At 39.9% G+C, this 23,471-nt stretch overlaps 1 pseudogene; it reads left to right on the plus strand.

Annotated features, from left to right (window-relative positions):
- Nucleotides 1-13,663: 13,663 nt before the first annotated feature.
- LOC115307805 overlaps nucleotides 13,664-23,471 on the plus strand; it is a 56,967-nt pseudogene continuing 47,159 nt past the window's right edge.

Here is a 23,471-nt window from a genome sequence, read left to right on the forward strand (position 1 = left end):
ATTGTACTTTTCAGTATGTGCAGTGACTTACAAAACGAAAACCAAAATATATAGTGTTAAAACAGGGGCTTTATCATCTTATTGATTGAAAGCAAATTCAATATTAATTCATTTCTCATTCCCAGGAGACAATGAATATTGCAGCCAACAGGTCACTGCATATAGCCCAAGAAACCTTACTTCAGTTCTAACCGCAGTCTAAATCTTCCTTTGCACTATGCTCTTTCTAATGCTATTTAATGTCCTCAGAAATGTGATTAGGACAAGTTACTGCTTGTGAGGTGCCTAAATGCAGTAGTTAGTTGCCACAATATTTGGATAGCAGGGGCTATGTTATACAAGGACAGTGAAGCACAACCACATGTATCAAAGAAATCTAGCATCAAAACAGCTACATGTTTCTTCTCCTTTTTTTCAATGTTTTTAAGTTTTCTGACCTTCATCAGACTAATTCATTGTAACTAATCCAACTGAACCCCACTAGTTTACCCTAACTGGTTAATAGAGATAAGCATACTACTGTGGTGATGAAACAAGTGTCACATGTTACAATAAAAACTTTTACAAAACTTAACAAAGAAAAACACAAGAGGAAACAGCATTGTTGCCTCATTCTGGGAGTGAATATTAATGTATATACAAGTGTACTGTAAATACATGAAGATGCAAATTCCTTTAAATTCAAATCATCCTGAATGAAGCCACTGCCTTGCAGGGACACAAGACCTGTTCTATCGAGCAATTATTTGTTCAATTTTTATATATCATAGACTACATCTTAGCTTGCATTGATAGATTAGGAGAACTTTTATTCAGTTTATACGTAAACTTTGTGTGACAACTAGGAAGATTGTCATACTTCATAAACTCTCCTGAAATCCCTCTTAATAAGAAATTAAAATAGTTTCCCCCCACCCAAAACCAATCAACCAAACAACAAAAAGGCAAACAAAAAGCCTCATGCTTGTCTTACTGTTTAAAGGTCACCCACACACATAAACAGGAAGACTAAAAGGTAAAGGTAATTAGACATTTCTGACTATGCAAAAGTAAAAAGATTATTTGGCAACTTCATATGCTATCACTTCTTCTAAATAGTGGATGGCAAGAGCAGCAGAACATGCTACAGGCCAAACACTCATGGCCATTGCTACACAGCTTATCAGGAGACTGTTTTGCCTCCAGGCCCCTTCCTGATATGGGCTTTAGAAATGCACACAGTCAAGGCACAGAAAAGGATATACCTTCTGTATAATGCTGATGTAGCCATGGTTTCCTGGCCTGCTACTAATCTCTGTGCAACCTGAGGTTCTCTGCATGCTACCAAAGATTATTTATTATCAGACTTGACTAGAGGTCAGATTACTAGGGCTCTGAATCAAAATTAGCCAGTTACTTAGAGATGTCTCCCAGAAACTCATAATTTCATGTTGAGACTGCTGCTGCTGGTTTTCTGAGATACCACACAGGCAGTGTCAAAGGGATGTCAATGGGCAGAAATCACCCTTGGAGCACCTGTTCTCAAGATACCCACTGTGATAACAGTCAATTACATATTCATCCTTTATTGAAATTGAGGATTAACTGCAGACTATTCTTTAAGTAGGTCCACTTCAGTGTTTCTGGACTGAGGAAACTACTATTCCTTTACAAACAAGAAAACTGTAATCATCATCATCAACTAGATTTCATAACATAGCATTTGGGTTTTTTTCCTAGCGCTAAGGGTCCAGCCTTTAATGGTCCTGAATTCACAACAGGATTGACAAAGTCCTATCACTTCTGAAAAGGATATGATTGTCTCCATTTTTGAAATCATGACACCATCCTATGATAGTCTGAGTGCTTATGACTCCAGTAAACAGAATGACTATTTCAGCAGCACACATTTGAACCACGAGAGACAAGATGTTTCATCAATGCACAGGACATAACGCTTCATCAGTTCCAGATGTAACTAGTGGTTCTGTCCTACTTGAGCTTATTACAGTAGAACTAATATTGTAACATTTTGTGCTCTTCCCTTCCCGTTGGTACACTGCAAAGAATTGACATTACATTGTGTCCTTCCATCCACCCCAAGGGGTGAGGTTATTGGATTTTTGGGGAAAGCTATGTCGTCTGGTCTGTTCACTCAATTGTCACAGCTTTGTGGGATTCTACAGTAGCCATGCTCTCTGCAATGCCAACCAACAGAACTCTTTTGTCTGTATCAGAGTTCAGAAAAGAGGAAGGTAAAAAGTAATGGGCTTGCAAATTTCTCTGGCATCCTGATGTTATTCATAAGAGTGCTCTTATGAGCAACTGCTGCACATCAGGCATAAAAAATGAGGAACAAGAAGTACACACTGTACTAGCACTAGTTTCCATAGGAACAGTAGTGAAACATCGCACTTTTCCAGTTTTGGAAAAACATTCCCAGTTTCCTCCCAGTCTGAGAGTGACGTTAGAAATGAGAAAACACTTTCTCAGTATCAGTTTATTTTGTACAAACATTTCTTTATAATCATAAGCAGATAGTGTTCAGACTGTCCTATTTGACAAGGTTAATCTTGTGCTTGGTCTCAAGAGGCAAAAAAGAAAACTTAAAAAATGCAATGAGCAGACAGGCAAGACACAAAATACTCTCATTCACTGTCCCTGCAGAAGGTCTAAACGGACAATCATAGCATTGTTTTCACTATTTTCACAGGCAGTATTTTGATACTGATTTGTCTTGCAACACTGTGCTAAAATCTACTCAATTTATTCTGAAATAAAGAAACCCGAACAAGTGAAACTACACACAGCATTTTGTGCATGTCATGGTTTAGGAATGGTACTTTCCAATTTGGTGCTCCCACTGAGACTCTCCAAACCACGCTGCCATTCTACTCCCCCTCCCCCTCTCCCTTCCCCATGTGGCAGACTGGAGAGAAGAATCAGAGTCATAAAATATAAAGATCACAGACTGAGATAAGAACAATTTACTGGAAACAGCAGTGAGATAAGAAAATGAATAGTAAGGGCAACAATACTAATAGTAAAAGTATATAAAAAAGAGAGAATGATTCACATGCAAATGCTCACTGCAGACCCTCATTTGACAGAAGCCCCATCATCCCAACCACTCCCTCTGTCTCGGAACCAGTGTTACCCAACTGCTCTCCCTGGCTCAGAACTGGTGCCACCCAACCACTCGCTCCACCACACTTATTCCACAGGAAGGAACACCTTCTCCTCAGAAGATACTCTCTTCCCCCCCCCAGCAATGATTTGAGTTAGTATAGAATAACCTCCAGGTCCTATCCATGCCCCCTCCTGGCTACTCCTAAAATTAACCTTATCCTGGCTGGAGCCAGGACAGTGTACTTCTGCAGATGAGGCTTGAACAATAGTTGTTCCAAATAAAGAGGTTTAAGCTTAAATTCTCAATAATACTGATTTAAAAAAGCAAATAAACAAAAAACCCAAACCAAATAAATGAACAAAACAAACAAAACCACAAGCAAACAACAACAAAAACAAACAAACAAACAAACAAAACCTCCACAAAACAATAATCTGTATTTTACTTTTTAAGGAAGAACAATTTTGGGAAAATATCTGAAGCACACAATAATGCCACTGCTGAAAAATACCAGATGATATTTCAGCATACCTGATAGTGTTTTGGGAGCCTGTAAGGCCCAGGTATGCTTCACTCATGTTGGATGGAAAGGCATTTCTTCATCATCGTGGCTAGGCTTTGCGAATGAAGATTTGGGAAGGGCACTACTCATGTTTGTTGCAAATGCGTTGGTGGCTAAAAAGGCCAATACAGATAGGCACGTCCGGTTGCAAAAGGCACAGCAGAAAGACTCCTTAGGTGGTAAATTCTGCAAGGCACAATTCTTTCTGTGTTGTCTTTTCTCCTCGAGAGTGATCCTGCGTGCTTTCTCAAAAGCATCAGCAGTGATAGTTTGTCTCCAGACCTCCCAACCGGAGGCCAGAGTAGACCAGTTATGATGATCAATATGGTCAAAGTTGAGATATTGTTTCAGGGAGTCCTTGTATCTCCTCTTTGGGGCTCCTCTCTTGCGGCAACCAGTGGCAAGTTCACCATAGAGCAAGATCTTAGGGAGGCAGTGGTCCTTCATCCTGGAGAAGTGCCCTGCCCAACACAACTGTGTTCTCAGCAACATGGCCTCAATGCTTGTTCTAGAAGAGATGTATTGGTCACATAATCTGACCAGTGGATGTTTAGGATTGAACGGAGACAGCGTTGATGGAAGCGTTCTAGGAGACGCAGGTGGTGGTGGTATATGACCCATGATTCAGATCCATATAAAAGAGTAGACAGCACAATAGCTCTGTAAACACTGATCTTGGTACTTTTCTTCAAGTGTTTATTTCACCAAACTCTCTTATGAAGCTTTCCGAAGGCACTATATGCCTTTGCTAACCTGTTGTCTATCTCTCCGTCAATCTTACCATCCAAGGAGATGAGGTTACCTAGGTAATTAAACTGCTGAACTGATCTGAACTCTGATTGGCCAATGGAGATAGGGGGATGATGGAAGACTTCCTGAGGTGTCAGTTGATAGAGAACTTCTGTCTTCTTCAAGCTGACTTCCAGCCCAAAGAACTCAGCAGCATCTGCAAAGCAGGATGTTAAACGCTGTAGAGCTGCTTCTGTGTGGGCAACAAGGGCGGTGTCATCAGCATAAAGCAGCTCCCAGACAAGATGGTTTAACGTCTTAGTGTGGGCCTTCAGCTGCCTTAGGTTGAAAAGGTTTCCATCAGTAGAGTATCGAATGTAGATACCATCCTGATCCTCGAGGTCTGCCGTGGCCCTTTGGAGCATCATGCTGAAAAAGATTGTGAATAGGGTTGGTGCAAGAACACAGCCTTGTTTCACACCACTGGTTATTAGAAAGGGTTCAGAAAGTGCATTGCCATATCTGGTTTGGCCATGCTGATCCTCATGGAGTGAGATGATCATTTTAAGGAACTTGGGGGGACATCCTAAACGTTCCAAAATCTACCATAGACCTTTTCTGCTCACAGTATCGAAAGCCTTGGTGAGGTCAACAAAGGTTACATAGAGACCTTTGTTCTGTTCCCTACATTTCTCTTGCAGTTGTCTGAGAACAAATACCATGTCTGTGGTGCTCCTGTTGGCTCTGAAACCACACTGACTTTCAGGTAGAATTCCTTCTGCTATAGCGGGTATTAGTCTGTTCAAGAGTATTCTTGCCAGGATTTTGCCAGCAATGGAGAGCAGAGTAATACCACAGTAATTTGAACAGTCTGATTTATCTCCTTTTTTCTTATACAAGGTGATGATGACTACATCACAAAGGTCAGATGGTAGTTCGCCCAGTTCCCAACAGCACACCACAAACTCATGAAATTTAGCATGGAGTGCAAGGCCCCCATGTTTCCAGACTTCAGGTGGAATTCCATCAACCCCAGCTGCCTTGCCAATTTTCACGTACTGTATGGCCTTGAGGGTTTCTCCTAGAGTGGGGGCAATATCCAATTCATACTTCACTGGTTGTTGTGTGATGGACTGAATTGCTGAGTCTTGGACTACACGGTTGGTACTGAAAAGAGTCTGAAAGTGGTCAGACCTTCAATTCAGAATGGAGGTTTTATCTGTTAGAAGCATTTGATCATCAGCGCTGAGTAGAGGGCTTTGGACTTGGTATGTAGGCCCATATGCTGTTTTCAGGGCCTCATAGAATCCTCTGTGATCACCTGTATCTGCACATAATTGTGTTTTTTCAGCCAGATCGATCCACCACTTGTTCTGGATGTCACAGAGTTTCTGTTGGAGCTTGCTGCATGCAAGACGAAAGGTCGTTTTTATTGCATGACAAGATGGCAGTGCAAGGTGTGCTTGATGAGCGGTTCTCTTCTTCCTCAACAATTCCTGGATCTCTTGATTGTTTTCATCAAACCAGTCCTTGTTCTTCTTGAGGGAGAACCTGAAGGATTCTTCAGAGGACTGCAGGATGCTGTTTTTAATATGGTGCCAAATTGTTTCAGGAGAGGAATCTGTAGAATCTATGGAATGGTTTTCGAGCCTGTCTTTCACTGTGGCTGATTGGAGATTGTTAACTTGGAGTCTCCTCCTTGGAATACTGTTCCTTTTAGGTTTGAATTTGAGATGGAAGTTGAGTTTACAGCGCACAAGCCGATGGTCTGTTTGGTATTCTGCACTGGGCATCACGCGGGTATGGAGGACATCGCGGACATCTCTCCGTCGCACCAAGACATAATCGACGAGGTGCCAATGCTTAGGTCTGGGATGCATCCAGGTTGTCTTCAGACTATTTTTCTGCTGAAAGATAGTATTAGTGATGGTGAGTTGTTGCTCTGCACAGAATTCTAGCAGAAGGCGACCATTATCGTTGCAATTTCCAACACCATGCTTGCCTAATACTCCTTTCCAGGTTTCAAAATTCTTTCCTACTCTGGCGTTGAAATCACCAAGGATAATGACCTTATCGTCTGCAGGCACCTTTTGGGTAAGGCGGTGCAGGTCAGTGTAAAATTTATCTTTTTCAGCAGGGTCAGCTTGGAGAGTTGGGGCATATATACTAAAGAGGACAACGTGTTGGTTGTTGTGGAGTGGAAGGAGTAGGGAGATAATGCGGTCAGAGTGACCTGTCAGCAGATTTTCAAGTTTAGGAGCAATAGAGTTTTTGATCATGAAGCTGACACCTGAGAGATGTTTTTCGGTTCTGGGTTTACCTGACCAAAAGAGTGCGTAACCAGCACCATGTTCTCTGAGGCTGCCTTCCTTGTGAAGGTGAACTTCATTGAGAGCAGCAATGTCAATGTTGAGACGTGACAGTTCATGGGCAGTTAGGGCAGAACGATGCTCAGGATGTCCGCTATCCGCAGAATCAAGCGTGGTTCTGATGTTCCAACATCAGAATTAGGTACACCTTTGGAGGCAGGTGCGTGCCTTTGTCTTTTGATCTTTGTGCGACCGCATTGGAAGAAGATGCCCGTTGGCCTGCGGTTAACCAACTGGGTGAAGGTGGAGATGAGCTTTGTTTAGGCCACCTTTTCTAGGCCCCTCTCCGAGTGGAGCAAGCAGTGCTGTCCTTGAAAAGGCTACTTGGTTGTTCAGGGTGCTGCCCCAAGAGACTGTCATCTCCAGTCAGTCTCAAATGACCAATATCCTGAACCACCTCCATGCAGAGTTGGGTCTGCAGTTTCCAGTGCACCTTTCACCTGCCGTTTTGACCCTTGCCCGTTGCTACAGGGCTTTGTGAATGTGTAAAGCCTTCAAGCCTGCACAATGGATTCTTTAGGTGAGATGCAGTATGCGCGGAACTGAACCCGCCCTTTAATCCTAATGTTCATCTGGCAGAGCTTGGATGGTGGCAGTGAGATCCTCAGGATGTAGGTTTGATTAGAGTGACCTTCTCTTAGATGGATGGCCTTACAGGGCTAAGCGAGCTCCATCTGCCCGGGTTTGGGACTAGAGTTGTCCTTCTCCTAGAATGACTGCCAGAAGGTTAATGAGCTCATCCTGCCCAAGAATGTATTGTATCTGGCCCTATGATTTTGACCTGTCTGGCATGGACGACCCTACCAAAGGCATGTAGGCATCACCAGCATAGCTCGCAACCACATAGGGGTACACAGGTTTCATTCCTATTAGAACAATTTGGGCAAGTCTTTCATTTCCTACTTTACCATCACCTATCTATATACAATCTCAAGGAAATACCCAGGAGTAACCCTTTGTCCTGAACACCCTTTCAGGATGTAACAGAGCAAACCAAATATATCTAGAACATGCTGAACCTGGGCAGTAGCTGCAGGTGAGCCAAAAACAAACAGACAAACTGTTCTGTCCCCCGTACCCATCCAAGGTTGGAGTGCCTTTCAAGGTCCCAGCCTGGCCAGGACCCCCAACATTCTAAAAGAACCCATTATCCACCCTGACCTTATCCTTACCCCACTGTGTTACCACATATCTTCAGGTGCACTGCTCACCTGCAACATTTCATACAGGATTGCCCCGCTCTCCCTCCCGGCAGTCCGAGGACCCCCACAACCCGCTCAACACCCTGTTCCTCTCCCAAACCTGGAACGGCAAACCTCTATGTGCTCCGAAGCTCCCCTCTCCTCTTCCATGGGGGCACGGCACTCGCTGGCGAGGTTCCCCCTCTTTCTCTCCATTCTCCCACCGGGGCTAGGGCGGGGGCTGACCGAAATACCTCCGAAAGGTATTTCTTAGAGCAATGTTAAAAGGTGTAAGAAGTGGAGACTCTCGGATCTGATTACAATTTGAGGATCTCAAGGAAACATTAAACTTTTAGGTCAATGGAAGGACTTACCTTATACCCATCCATAATAGGGCAGGTTTTTTACTACTCTCAGTCACAATCAGCAAAACATTAGCCTCAAAAATTAGCCTCACCATTGTGCCTGGGAAGCTCATGGAGCAGATCCTCATGGAAAAAGTGTTAAGGCACATGCTAAACAAAGAGGTGATCTGAGACAGCCGGCACAGCTTTAATAAGGGCAGACAGTACCTGACCAATCTGGTAGCCTTCTATGTTGAAGTGACAGCAACATAACATCCTTATCTCCAAATTGGAGAGACAGGGGTTTGAATGGTGGACTATTTGGTGGCTAAGGAATTGTCTGGATGGATACATCCTAAGAGTTATGGTCAATGGCAGTATGTCCAGGTGGAGGCTGGTGATGAGTGGTGTACCTCAGGGCTCTGTCTTGGGACTTTCATTCTTTCACATCTTAATCAATAACAAAGACAATGAGATTGAGTGCACCCTCAGTGAGTTTGCAGATGCCATGAAGATGAGTGGTGCAATTGACACAACGCAAGATAGGGATGCTGTCACATGAAAAGGGGAGATTTCCTCGACCTTTAATGTGGGGAGATTTCCTTGACCCTTAGTGTTTGATTTGTCTGTCAGTGCCCCAGGAAAGCTGAGACTCTTGTGCCTGACCAGTCTGTCAGTGTCCTGTTATGGAGACCCTTCACTGAACAGTCCCGTTGGATTGGAGGGGGATTCAACTACCATCTTCAGGGAGCTAAATCAACAGCATAAGGGAGACTCTTCAGTGGGTCTTCCCACTTGGTTTAGTTCAGGTGCTATGTGGTTTATCAACTGCCAAGTACCATCTAGTTTCGCTCCCTGCAAGAATTTTCACAGGGCCTGGTTGCAGTTTCTCTACTCCACTCCACCCTCTCTTCCATTCTCCTTAGCAAGTCCTTATTGGTTAATCATCACGAAGGATGCCAGCCACGTTCCACCCAGAGAGTAGCAGCTGCATTTTACCCTATAATTTCCATACCATCATAACTTCTGCTAGGATGTAAATATAACAAATCAGTTTACTCTAATTTTTTCCCCCAGCCATCTTCCCACAGATACCATCCAGAGAGACCTGGGCAAACGAGAAGTGGGCCCATGAGAGTCTTGTAAGTTCAAGAAGTCCAAGTGCAAGGTCCTGCACCTAGTCAGGGCAATCCCAGACATGAGTATGGGCTGGGAGAACTCACTCATAGCAGCCCTGCCAAGAACTTGGGGGTTCTAGTGGACAAAAAGCTGGACATGAGCCAACAGTGTGTGCTTGCAGTCCAGAAGGCCAACTGCCCCCCGGGATGCACCAAAAGCAGTGTGGCCAGCAGGTTGAGGGAGATGATTCTCGCCCTTTGCTCTGCCTTCATGAGACCCCACCTGGCCTACTGCATACAAGTTTGGTGCCCTCAACAGAAGAAGAACATGGAATTGTTGAAGCAGGTCCAGAGGAGGGCCACAGAGTTGATAAGGTGACTAGAGTACCTCCCCAGCAAAGGCAGGTTGGGGTTGTTCAGCTTGGAGAAGAGAAGACTGTGTGGAGATCTCATAGCCCTCCAGTATCTGAAGGGGATTAGGGAAAGACACAGAGGGGCTCTTCATAAGGAACTGTAGTGATAGGACAAGGAGTAATCGGTTCAAACCAACAGAGGAGAAATTCAGGTTAGATATATGGAAGGAATTCTTTACTCAGAGGGTAGTGAAGCACTGGAACAGGTTGTCCAGAGAAACTGTGGATACCCCACTCCTGGTAGTGTTCAGGCCAGGTTGTACGGGGCATTGAGCAACCTGATATAGTGTCCTACATATGAGGTGTTCCTGTCCATGGCAGGGGGGTTGGAACTAGAGGATTGTTAAGGTCCCTTACAATCCAAATCATTCTATGATTCTATGATTATTAGAGATTCTACTGAAGTCCATATTTCTATCAACTCATTTTATAGCAGAGCACATCCAGTGGGACTCCACTGCTGCTTATAGGTACACTGCAAAATGTCTTTGTGAAGTCTGATATAATATAGAAAGAGCAACAGTGTGGCTGAAGTCCATTAAAATTTACAGCTCAACTGTCTTAGCAGTGTTGAATTGCTAATCTATTGACACTCAGACAAAAAAGGGGAAGAGAAGATAACAGCAAGATGCAAATGCTGATAACCAGCATTTTTAGTATAATCTCTAGAAAAATCAGGTGAAACTCACTGAACCCTCAATATAAATAACAAGCTCTACAAAGAAAATTAATGTTGGGTTAAAAGAAACCACATAAATAGTATACTGACTGTAGTTTAGCTGTGCAAGTATATGTCTTACTGGACTTCACTGGGAAGTGCTTCCTAGCAAGTTAATATTTTAGTATATATTTTGTTAATATCAAATCACTTATATAATCTAATTCAGTGTTTAAGTGCTTAGAATAAAAGGAAAACTCTGAAAAAGACTACCCTCAGATGATCTAATAGAGTATTTTACTGTTGTTTTTAAGATAATCACAAGTCTTAGCAACACCTTTGAAAGGAGGAAGGTCTCTCAAGTATGTGCTTCCTATTTTCTTTATTTTTTTTTTAAATTAGCAGCACCAATGTCAGTTGACACATTATTTGCAAAGAATGGCACCAAAGTAATTAAAACATACCAAAAATATGGTTATTAAACAAAATTGCATTTAGAATTTACAGACATGATAAACAATAAATAAACCTTGTCATTCTCTGTATTGAAGAAACTGAACACAGGTAATACATTCCCAAGTGTTCTCATGTACCACCACAACAATTCATCTTTGGGTTAGAAACTTTATTACACTGATTCTCAGCATGTTCTTTGTGAAATTCTAAATCCTAGAATTTCCTTTCCTCACAGGTCTGAAGAGTACTAGAACTTGGGATGCATCTATTAGTCAAGAAGATATTATATAATTAGAGTGCATATTTCCTCATTTTGTCTTCCTGAGCTGTCTGCATTTACCATCTAAAGTTATACTGTATATATTTTTCATGGGAAAGTTTACTATATTTACCTTAATATTCACAAAAGTGTCACATTTCTTAGTAAACCAGAAAGAAAAATCTGTCAAGCAAAGAAACAGATTTGTAGTGCTTATTTTAATAAATCAAAATGCAGAGATGGCTCAGTTGTATAAACAAGCTTGGGGTACAAGGTTAAGAGTCACACACTAAAAAAATAATTTTTTATGCATCTTCAAAACAGAGGAATATATTGCTCAAACATGAGAAAGATATTTCCTATGAAAATCTTTTATGTTTCCCAAGAACCAGAAATCACACTGGGAATTTACAAATGAGAAACAGAAGTTGAGTGTTTGAGGTATTGTCTTACTGTACTTGTTGTTCAGGTATACTAATGCTAACCATTTCATGAAAAAGAGATTTGGTTGTAATTTCTTAAGAGGGAAAAAATACCTCAAAGCTAAATTCTTGTGTGATCATCAAATTACCTACTAAGAATCATTATTTTGTTACTTATAAAGAATGGGCAATAAAGCAGAGATTTGAAAACTGTTAAATTGCCAGAGAAACAAGTCAGGGAAAAAATTAAATCAAGCTTTTTCAGAAAAAAATTATAGCTATAGTACATATACTTATAAACAGATCATTTGAAAATTGCTTTCAAAGTCGACTTGAGAAAAGGTTTAACACTTTTGTTTCTAACACACATAACAACCAAATAAAAAGTAGAGAGATAAAGAATTCTAGATAGTACTGAAGAGTGATTTTGGTTTATGTGGTCTCCTCTATTAGAAAGAGAAAAATCAAACAAAAATGTCTCAAAAGCCAAGAAGATACTTCCCTACCACTGGTAGTTGAAAATTATGGGAAAATGAATATTTTCCAGACACAATGCCTTAGCTTATCCTTTCCTGGTGTCCTCTCCTGACTGCCTGACTCCACAGGAGATTCTGGTCTCTTCAGGGTGTGGGGAAAATTCTAGCTTTTGCAGACATCCTGTGCCATTTCACCTTCTCTGGATTAAAATGAAAGATCAGATCTACCCAACTGCATTAGAACTTTCTCCTCTAGAGAAGAAGATATAAGAATGCTTTCAAGAGCACAAGGTATCCATATATTAACAGAGTTAGATAAAACTCTTAAAGATCTTTTCAGGTGAGAACTCAGGTATGGAATTTCAAACCTGACTGTGTGATTGTCAAAAGACAAGACAAGCCAGAATTTTACTAATTTTGCACATTGATTTTACTGTCTAACCAGAGACATACAAAATCTTATGCATTTTTAGGGTTATTGCCTGCCATTTCTATTCTGATGTGAACCAGACTGAGACATCACCACATTAAGACATCAGTGTACAGCTCTTTCTTTGATAGAGCTTTCTTTTGATAGATTTAATGATCTGCCTCCACAAAAGACCCCAGAACTAACCGGAACCAACACAAAGCATTATGGCACACATTCATTTCTCTGTTCTTCGAAAGTGATTAATCTTGAGTTTATTGCCCTCTACTCCCCAAAGCACACTGCATGTAATTAATCTAAATTCAATATACAGAAGAAACTCAGAACTGATCTTGCCCTATATTTTCCCAGTTCAAACCCACATTAGCATCTAGAAACAAGTTCAAGGGCTATGTTGTAAGTTCGCAACTTTTTCTAAGTAAGTTTATGTCTGAGAACAGATGTTACCAAAGAAATGTGGACTGCTAAAAGGGAACATTCTGGCAGTTTGTCAGAGGTTTACTTGTTTTAAATATATAAGCAGGAATTTTTCTTTCCCCTGCCCCACTGTAAAAGAAAGATGTTGAATGAGGAAGAGGGAAGGGGTAATTGATCCATACAAAAGAACTAACTGGTAGACCTGCATTCCGAGTTGATGGCCCTTCCTAAAACTGCAGGAGGGGTGATGAGTTTTTTTTCTTCTCTTCTCAGAAACAGGACACTTCACTTTTGCCTTATTTTAGGCAAGAGGTGTGTGTTGAAAAGGCTCCAAGGCCATTTTGCTCTTGGTCTGGTCATCTGGCTGTTTTCTGGCCTCAGTTTGCCTGTGTCCTGCTCTGCCCCCAGCCTGGACCCAGCTCAGACTTCATTGGAAAGGTTTGGCCCACTTGCAGAGGAACTTTTTGGGGACAGGATCGCCCTTTTCCCTCCTCTACTCCCATGTTTTGGCAGCGGTTTGTGACCCTTGACGAAGGGGGGGAATCCCGGCCACAGCCAGTCACAAACAGCGTGAGTTCTTTTTGTGGGAAGAACCCACTCTTCTTTCCCCTTTTCCCTCTCCCCTTCTGGGTGGGGGGAAAATCTCCATTTTCAGCTTCTCCTGTGAAGCAGGGCCCCACACAGTGACCACCAGAGCCCAACAGCACCCCCTGCTGACCAATGCCGAGCACTGCAGGCTCTGCTCCTCCAGTGATCCAACAGCACCCTCTGCAGATCGTGATTGGAATTGCGCCAAAGGACGGGAAGTATCGAGCTGTTTCCTTTTTGAAGGGAATCTTTGGGTACAGGTTTATTCTTTAGTTGTTTTTGTGTTCTTTTGTTGTTCTGCCAATACACATATACCCTTTAATAAAGGGCTATTTTTTTTTTCTTTCTCCGTATTTCCTCTATTGGAGTCTCTTAATTTTGGATTTGCAATTGCTTAGAGAGAGGAGCTTAGTCTACCTCATAACTCATCTTCCTCAGCAAAACACTTCCGTCTCATTAAACTGAGACATAGTTGACAACAGTAACTTTGGGCTTGCTGTCTCTATCAATTCATGATGACTGCCAAGAGATCTCAACTACAGGTGAGGTTGTGTTCTGCAATTATGACTGTTGTTCTGTCAAATACAGATTGACCAGTGAGAAAATGCTGCAGCATCAAGTGCACACCTTATCCAAAATTAGCATAACCCATAGGTGTCATGTCCTGACAACCCCTATGTAAAAGAGTTGTATCTTTGTTTATACACCTGCCCTGCCAAAGAAACCCAGGGTTCAGTTGACAGTTTTGTAAATGCTTTTTTTCTTCTGCAGAGTTTATTCTTGATTATTTTCATCTACATTAAAAGAGTAGATTAACTCAAAGTAAAATGAAAAAATAAATATATTTTCTTTTATCACTATAATTAATTGTATCTTATGGTGTATCTTATAATCATATATTTATCAAGTGCTATTTTGCGTAAGCTTTCTGAAAAATCTCACACTTTTGCACAGGATTTCTCCATCTGAGATGTGATCTTATTAAGGTTCCTCCAGTATTTCCTCCTTAGTGTAAATGACCATGAATAAAGGGATATTTTCCCCTAAAGTGGACATTTTTTAATATAAAGCAAAATCCTCTTGAGAGAAGACCTTATTGTTTCACATTCTTTAAAAATAAAAAGTTGCAATACAGATGAATCATAATCAAAACTAGCCACTGATAGCTGTCAGATGAATTGCACTAAACAGAGGGAAATTACCACTAAAGACCCAAAACTCATTAAAAATGTAGCACTGTCCATAACAAGCAATACACTCAGAATGTCTTGACCTCTCTTTCAAAGCCAGCAGAAGCAACACTGATTAATAGTACTCCTGCCCATTAAATTCAATTTCAGTGCATATGGAAGACAGTGGAAAAAAAGGAAAAAAACGCATTTGCAAGGGAGAAACAAAAGAAAACTTCCATTCCTTTACTTTTTTGGGACAAATAGAAGCAGTCTTGAAAGCTGGATCAGGCCAGGATGAAGGAACTGTTACACGAATTAGCATTACACAGAATACTCGTGTTTTGGTCAGCCCTCAGTGGGGAAAAAAATTGCAAGGTGTTTACTGTTTCATAATTTACAGTAGCCTTTAAGCAAGAATTCCACTATTTGAGCAAGTTATGCACACCTCTCATGAAGAAGAGGAAACATATATGAGATAAGCATGCTAATCCCACACTATGTAAATTCACTTAAACCATAAAATCCTTAGTTATTCATAGGACAGTTGTATAGGCTGTAACAGAAAGAAAAACATAAATCAAACATGGAGAACTTTTTTTTGCTGAGATTTAAAAAAACTTGAAATTAAAAACAAACAAACAAAACACAAGTCCTAAATGGTCATTTCAATATCCTGTACACAGAATACTGTAAGTATTCTTATATGAATATATATATGAATATATGAAGGGTGATTACTTCCAAATCCCATAGGTATTCACCAAGATTCAAACCTTCAAGGTACAAGTAAACAGATATCTACTGTATTACTTATCTCAGTGAGGCTCTAATATCCTTCAAGATCCTCAAATTTGACTCACCTAGTGCAATCATCAGAAAAGTATCTCCACCTATTGCCAGTATTTGATGATTCTGTAAGAAATAGGATGACAGATTGATTTTCTTATCTCCACAGGGAGAAGTAGTTTCATTAAACCAAATCCGGTATTTTATTGCCCACCTAAATGTACCACACTCCTCAATACCTGCATGGTTGGTCTGTTATTTTTTAATTTTTTATATACTGGATAAAACTAATCATTTGTTAAAATGATGCAAGAAATGAAGTATGCATACATATACTTCAGGCAAGCTCCTTCAGCAGTGGAGCATATGAAAAGCTGGATATAATTTAAAAGAAATAAATCTGTTTGCATTTCAGCTCAGAAAGATTTGTGTAAGCAATACAAAGTCAAAACTGCATTTCTTTTGTTAACTGTGTATTATGAAGTGCAATGCAATGCAAAATACAAGGAAAAATAATCTCATCAGTGCACTTTCCTTAGGATTCCTTACATGGTCTAGCTTTCCAGGGCACATGTTCTTCATTTGACTTTGAATATGTGACAGGAGGAGATTGGAGTTTAACATCTTCATATCAGCTATTCTACACCATATTTTCCCATCTATTTCCTTACAGTCACAGTTATCTTCTGTAAATATCTTGAGATATTAAAAGAAACCAGAAACGAATTTCAACACAGCTCAAGTAACACTTAGATGCAGAAGCACTTGGCAACAACAAAAATTAGGTAATTATTTCTCTCATCAAATTTTTTGCCATCAAGTGATTTTTATAGAGTGACACTGCAGATAGTTTGCAATTATGACATGAACATTGCCCAGAAATGTTTATCCTTAAAACTTTATTGCCATAGAGATTAGGAAAGGGTACAGTTGGGAGGCTATTTCTGAGGTTTTATGAGAAGTGTGGACTTGTCAAAAAAACAAAAACAAAATCAAAAAACCCATCACCAGAAAAAAAAACCCCTCATGACTATGAGAAAAATTGGGATTATGTAGATATCAAAAATTCTCACATATTAAGAATATTCCCATCTGAGAAAATAAAACAGCCAACAACTCCTTAATTTCAAGTGATCTGAGCAGCCCCATTTAAAATGGGGTGCTTCTTAACCCACATCTCTCAGAATCACTGTGATCATTAGGATTTTGGCTTCATGAGGTAGGGAGGTTCAATCATTGGTAGTCAAAATTTGTATCATGCCATTTGTATCATGAAAAAGACATGACAGTCTTTTTCAGTTACCATGCTTTCTCATTTAGCATAGTCTTCCAAAGGCTACTGTACAAATAACATTTATTAGGTAGCGTTTTACTCACATAACAGTAAATATAAGTTCTTAAGTGTGAATCAGACCGTGCACAGTGAGAGCTTTACCATATAATAGTAACTGGGATTCTACAGATTTTCATATTGTTTGGACAGGAAACACATGGAGTTATGATTCTGAAAAATAACACTTCTAGAAGAGATACTTTACAGGCAACATCCAGCACGGTACATACTTGCTCCTCTCCTAAAGACTATCTTGAAATAATTCATGTCAAGGGACAGTATTAATACAGTTTTATTGCTTGACCCATGAGGCTTACTGCTCCTAAGCTCTCAGGGCCGCCTCATCTCCTGGATTGGCCAACTTTGCACAGCCCTTCTGTGCTGCTCCACAGCAGTGTAATGCTACACACTGCTTGCAGTCAGCAGAGATGTTCAGATTTGGTTGGAACATTAAAAATGGATTATTATTTAGTCTCATTGCAAGATTTCTAAGCTGATTGTGGCACATAGACCAGTTGCAACTGCAGCAAAGGTCTGATCTCCTGCCCATATAATGCTACCATCCAGCTGTTCACACAGAACATGCTCGTTCCAGTCCAAGAGAAAACATGCCAGGCTTTGTCACAACACACTTGCCAATCTCTGGAAAGACCTGCTGATTGTGAGTTTAAGTTCTTCTCAAAGTTTCAGAGTATCCATTTCATCCAGAATGTCCAATGTAGAAAAACAGAATTTGCTAGGAGAGACAAGAGAAAATGGACAGATAAATACATGTGTACTAGGAATTCTTCTGTACCCAGGGCAGCAGCACAATCTAAGGGAGACAAACAATCTAAGGGAGACAAACAGCTGCTGTCAGAGCCCTTCCACCACTCTCTTCTAACATCTACATTCCCAAAAAGTAAATCCATTTTAGAGCTTTTTATAAATAAATTTCACAATTTATGACCCCACTCCAAACACTTACAACATTGTAGTTTCCTGAATTCTATTCAACTTAGCATAAAATTCAGCCCTTGAAAACTGAAACTCGGTGGCAACACATTTCTTGGCATCTATGGCCAATTGTTATGCATGACAGAGGTCTAAATACTGCACAAGAATATGCAATGTTATCATGCTGTTTTATGAGGTTACAACACAGTAAGCTGATAAACTGCAAAGCCAGAGGCAAAATAGTCTGTCCCATTGGGGAATGGGAATATTGCCTCATAAAAGCTGCATAATGGTATTACTTTTGCTCTTATACTGCAAACATTTAAGATGAGGTTAAATTGAAATTTTTCCTCAGTTAAAATTCTTTGTACTAGTTTTCTTCTATTTTTCTCTTTTTCAGATGCTTTTACAAACGTTTAGTAAATGGGCAACTACACTTGCAAAAGGGCAACCAGTAAGGTCAGTTGTTCCAAAAGTTCCCTCTCTGTTTGGCTTTACACTATTCTAAACTATATTATGAATCAAGGACCTGAAAGACCCTGAAAACAAACTTAATAAAATATTCCTTAGTAGAGAGTTCTCTCTTTTTCTGCAGAAGAGCTAAAACTTTACCTATGTTTAACATCATATTATTCCCTCATAACTGGATGTGCTTATAGGCACATAATGCTGCCCATTATTAGACTCACATTATTACAGTGAATCAGAGACCTTGGTTCCTATACTGCAATGGCATTAAGTGTATTCTGCTAGAAATTGTGACAGCATTTCCTGTGGCATTCCTGTCTATATGTGTTTATTGCATTTATCCATCTCCCATATTTTGTCAATAATTATTACTCACTGTAGTTATTGCACAGTCAGAAAAAATAGTTGGATCAGCATTGTGCAGACTCTAGTAAACCAGCAATGCTCAGGTTTTTTAAGTGTAGAGCTATATCATTAACCAGAGTGGTGCAGGGAGAAAAGGATATACCTTCGCACTGCATCTCTGTTGACAGTGAAATCACAGAATCACAGAATGGCTGAGGTTGGAAGGGACCTCTGGAGGTCATCTGGTTCATCCCTTCTTCTCAAGAAGAACGTGGTGGCCCAGGAATATGTCCAGATGGCTTTCGAATATCACCAGAAAGGGAAACTCCACACACTCTCAGTGTGTTCTGGATTGGACTGGGATAGAGTAAATTTTCTAGTAGCTAGTATGGGGATATGTTTTGGACCTAAAAATTGTGTCTCGGTGCATATTGCCTCTTGTCCTGTCACTGGGCACCCTGAGGAGAGGCCTTTACACTTTTCTTTACACTCTCCCTTCAATTTTATACATATTGATAAGATCCACTCCCTGGCACCGAACCTTCCCTTCTCCAGGCTGAACGGTCCCAACTCTTTCCGTCTTTGCTCATAGAAGAGATGCTCCAGTCCCTTCATTATCTTTGTGGCCCATCACTGGACTCATTCCAGCATGTTCATGTCCCTCTTGAACTGGACACAGCATTCCACATGTGGCCACATCAGTGCTGAGTAGAGGAGAAGGATCATGTCCCTCAGCCTGCCTGCAATATTTTGCCTTCTGCATCCCAGGATACCATTAGCCTTTTTTGCTGTAAGGACACATTGTTGGCTCACAGTCAATTGGTGTCCACTAGGACCACTGGACTGCCAAGGTGTTTTCAAGCAGAGTAGCCCTCAGCATATTGGTGTAAGGTGCTAAATTGCTAGTCCTAGGACCATAGTGGTGTATAAATTGCTGGTCCTAGGTAGATACCATGCTGATCTCAGCAGCACACTGCTGGAGGGCACTCTGTATAGACTGAATGTGGGCAGCTATAGATGTGCCATTGATGCCAAAAGAGCTCAGCATGAAAGAACTACTCAGAGACTTTGCATCTTTAAGCAGCAAGGTATTTGTTTATTGCAACATTGGGAGCAAGGTGGTTCGCACCATACAAAACTTGCTTGGCTTGAAAGTGCAAAACCAAGCCTTTTTATATGCTTTGGATACACGGTTACACCTTCTAACATACATATAAATAAGTAGGCTGATCTCTGGAAGGAAACTTTCAGAATTTTCCCTGGTACATGCGTAGTTCTTTACTAGGATGGTCACCTACTCGAGCTTTCATCCCCTGGTGGTCGCCACACTTGTCTTCATCAAGGCGAACTTTTCGACTTACTTTGGTAAGTGACCTAGATTCCTCAAGCTTGCAAAATCCTGGCTCTGGGTGCTCCCTATATCTACTTAAAACATCTAGTTTATCTGATTTTATTACCTTGTGGTCCATTCCCTAGTATTGAGACTTTGGTCCAGTAAACAGAACAGAACAAGACATTTACCAGTATTCCTACAATGTTCTTCAAGCAAGGCAGGCAAAACAAATATCTTTAAGCAATGACCTTCTCCTGGTTTAGCAGGGCAAGGTGTACCAGCATTAACTCTTTTTGTGCCTTTGTGCCATCACCATGAAGCAAAACATCAATCTTTTTTGTTCCAGCCAGAGGAGGGAAAAAACTACTTATAAGTGCTTAAGTGACAAGGTCAAAGGCATAATAGAAGCCTTGAGGTAACGAGGCAAGGCAAATTCACAGCAGAAAGAAGCTCTTCAGCCCACCAAATCATCGCTGCAGGTGCACCACTAGTATCACAGCTGCTACAGAAGTTACTGGCTTATTCCTGAGTTTGACTCAATCATGTTACTAGTGCTTTCACAATTGCCTATGTTCACTAGATGAGTGATTCAGTGCATAAAAATTATGGCAAAAACCGGCAGCGTTTCTTTAAAAAAATGTGCTATTTTTCTCTCCTTTTGCCATGGGTCTGTCTACCAGTTAAAAGAAAAAAGTTGAAGATGTGATTGAGTTTGCATTACTGTTTGGTTTCCAACTGAAAAAGTCTGATGACAGAAGCTCATTTCCAAACCATGAATAACAAGAAAGAGAAAATTGTTTTGACTAAGAAAGCTCATCATGAAGACTAAATGTGTAGCACAACAACTTAAATAACATCTTCCATTAGTTTTAGCCTGGTGTGAGTTTAGGGATTTCAGAGTGGACCAGAGCAAAAGTAACACTTGGAACTTAAATAAAGTTTCCTTTGCCATTCAGTCAGCATTACTTCTTTAAAGAGTTGTACACGAACAACACATTTGTTTGTCCTATATTACATCTGAAAATGCTATGCACATGCACCTGCTTTTGACATATGCCATCTCTTATTCAGCTGAGATGAAGATCGACAGGAACAGAGATGCAAATTCTCCTTTGCACACAGAAATATTACTGTGCTGAAATGCCAATCATTTAAAGAAAAACCCCCAAAACTTTGCATCTGCCAAAGAAACAAAGTTGTACTAAGAAAGAAAATTTAATGATTTGAACTCATGTTCTTCTTTCTTTAGAGTGTAATTTTGTTGTATCCCTGCCTTTCACATCAGAAACAGAGAAAAAAAAAACCTGTCTGAAATTCTACAGGGAAATCATAATGCCTTGCATAGTTCTGAAAATACTGGAGGTTTACAGTGATCCTAATTATTATACAATACAAAGTAGTTTGTAAACAAATGCATGCTTGTGCACAAATTCAGAAACTTTCACTTCAATAATAAAATCAAAAAAAGTAAATTAATTTAAACAAACTTACATGAAAAAATAATTTCTTCCTTTTGAAGTAATTATTACCCTACCAGTCCAAGTAAAGTCATAAGCTGTCCAGCCATCATAAGATACTGCAGAACTTACAACAATTCCAATAAAGAAAGAACTTCAGAGACTGCCACATTCCCATTTTTGTATTGTAGACATCATCCCATTACAACTTCACTACCAGTTTCCAACCCTGCCATATGCATTTCAGACATGTTTGCAAACAACTCCACCATCACCTCTATAATCCCCTCTATCTTTTTAAGACCTGAACACTTCACCTCTTATACTTTCTCCTGTTTCATCCAACACCACTAGTCTTCTGTCTAGGCTAGCATTTAAATATAAGGGCAACATACACAAAATAGCCTGAGATTTGTTGCAGACTTCCTACACATCAGATAAATACAAACAAAAATATGGTTTCATGCATTTGTAATGCAGGATTTAGACAGCATCCCTGAAGCCTCACAGAAACAACTCTCCATCTATCAGGAAAATTTTAGTGGGTTTGCTCATATATTCCTAGTACAACTCTTAATGATGTCTCACACCTTAATTTGTTCACTTCATATTCCTCTCACTATTCACCTGAAATACTTGTTATTTTATTCCTAAATAGTGACCTTATCAACACCCTTTCTTAAATAAAATTTTCCTTGGTTGCCTTTCTTGCTAACATGTTACCTTTACATACCACACAGTAATTTAGAGAGGCACCTGCATTCCAGTAAGGTAATCTACTATAGTTTCCACACTATTAAGTCAGCATGAATACATCTGGAGTTTTATCATAGTACATTAATATAACTTCAGGTTGTCTTATTTCTTTTCATCCATCTCAAAGGAAGAGAAAGCAACCCCTTTGGGGTTCAAGGAGACCTGGGTTTTCTCTCCTTCCTAGTTTACTCCCTGATGAGGATAGGTAATTTAATCTTTGATTTCTCTAACAAAAAGTTATTTGGCCAAAATCTAACCTGCATTCAACTGAAACCCTTGTCCATTTACTTTAGGTTTTGGTAAAAAGCATGTATTATATATATTTCCATTCTTAATTAAATTTTGCCAATATCCCACAGTGCATATTGAAATTACCTACCTATGTTTTATTCAAAGCAAAGTCATTGCACCTAATTTTAATGAATCCATTAGGATTCCTTCCATTTTAGGAATCTGAAAAGCAGCAGAGGAATCATACTGATTAAGGTTCATTCGTCTATTATGAAAATTTCATTTTCTAAGGACTCTATAAAAACAACTTTATCAAGTTCCCATATTCAAAATACCTAAGCACAAAGTAATTCTCATTTAAGTTGACCTTCAGGTTAACCACATATGATAGCCACTTTTCATTTCAGTCTCATAAAATTCTAGTCAAAGGATCATTTGCTATGTTATTAAATGCAAGAGAATGCAAAGAAGGCATTCTAAGACTATGACTTTATTCACCATGGTTGTCAGGCTGCATGCACCTCATTTACTGAAGTACTGTATGCTGTACGTGCAAAGTTCAAATGCACAAGGAAATTTCAAGAATGAGTTCCAGGTTCTAAAGAAGAAACTGGATACGATAAACAGAAAAAAAATGATATTGACATTTTCTATCTCATTACAAGGTGGCACAAAATAACAAAACTATAAACAATAATGGTTCCAAATACGTTTTCTTAAAGCTTGAGCAACCTAAGTAATCTAAGTTATATTATGGTTAGGCTTGTCAGAAAGTTTTAGAGCAGTGTTTGAAAAATCAGAACTTGTTTTAAAATAAATTAGTGTCAAGTTGAAGCACAGCATGTCATCTGACGATTGCTATGATCCTTTAATCTGTTTTATGACAGCAAGTGTTTCAGAGGCAGGTGCTGTTAAAACATAAACCAAGATGGTTCCTTACCTAAATGCAAAAGGCAGTCCTACTTCTTTTTATACTTACAGAAAATGTACCAGGAAAACCAAATCAAACTGTTTTAAATCAAAACTCCTTGGAGAAAAATGCAAGTAGGCTTGTGTAAGAATAGAGATAGTCAGACATTTCTGCCATATATTTGAATGAACTGAAAATTAATGGTTATCTATG

Source organism: Manacus vitellinus, unplaced genomic scaffold (assembly GCF_001715985.3).
Source record: "Manacus vitellinus isolate BGI_N305 unplaced genomic scaffold, ASM171598v3 scaffold_55_pilon, whole genome shotgun sequence".
Lineage (NCBI taxonomy): Eukaryota > Metazoa > Chordata > Aves > Passeriformes > Pipridae > Manacus > Manacus vitellinus.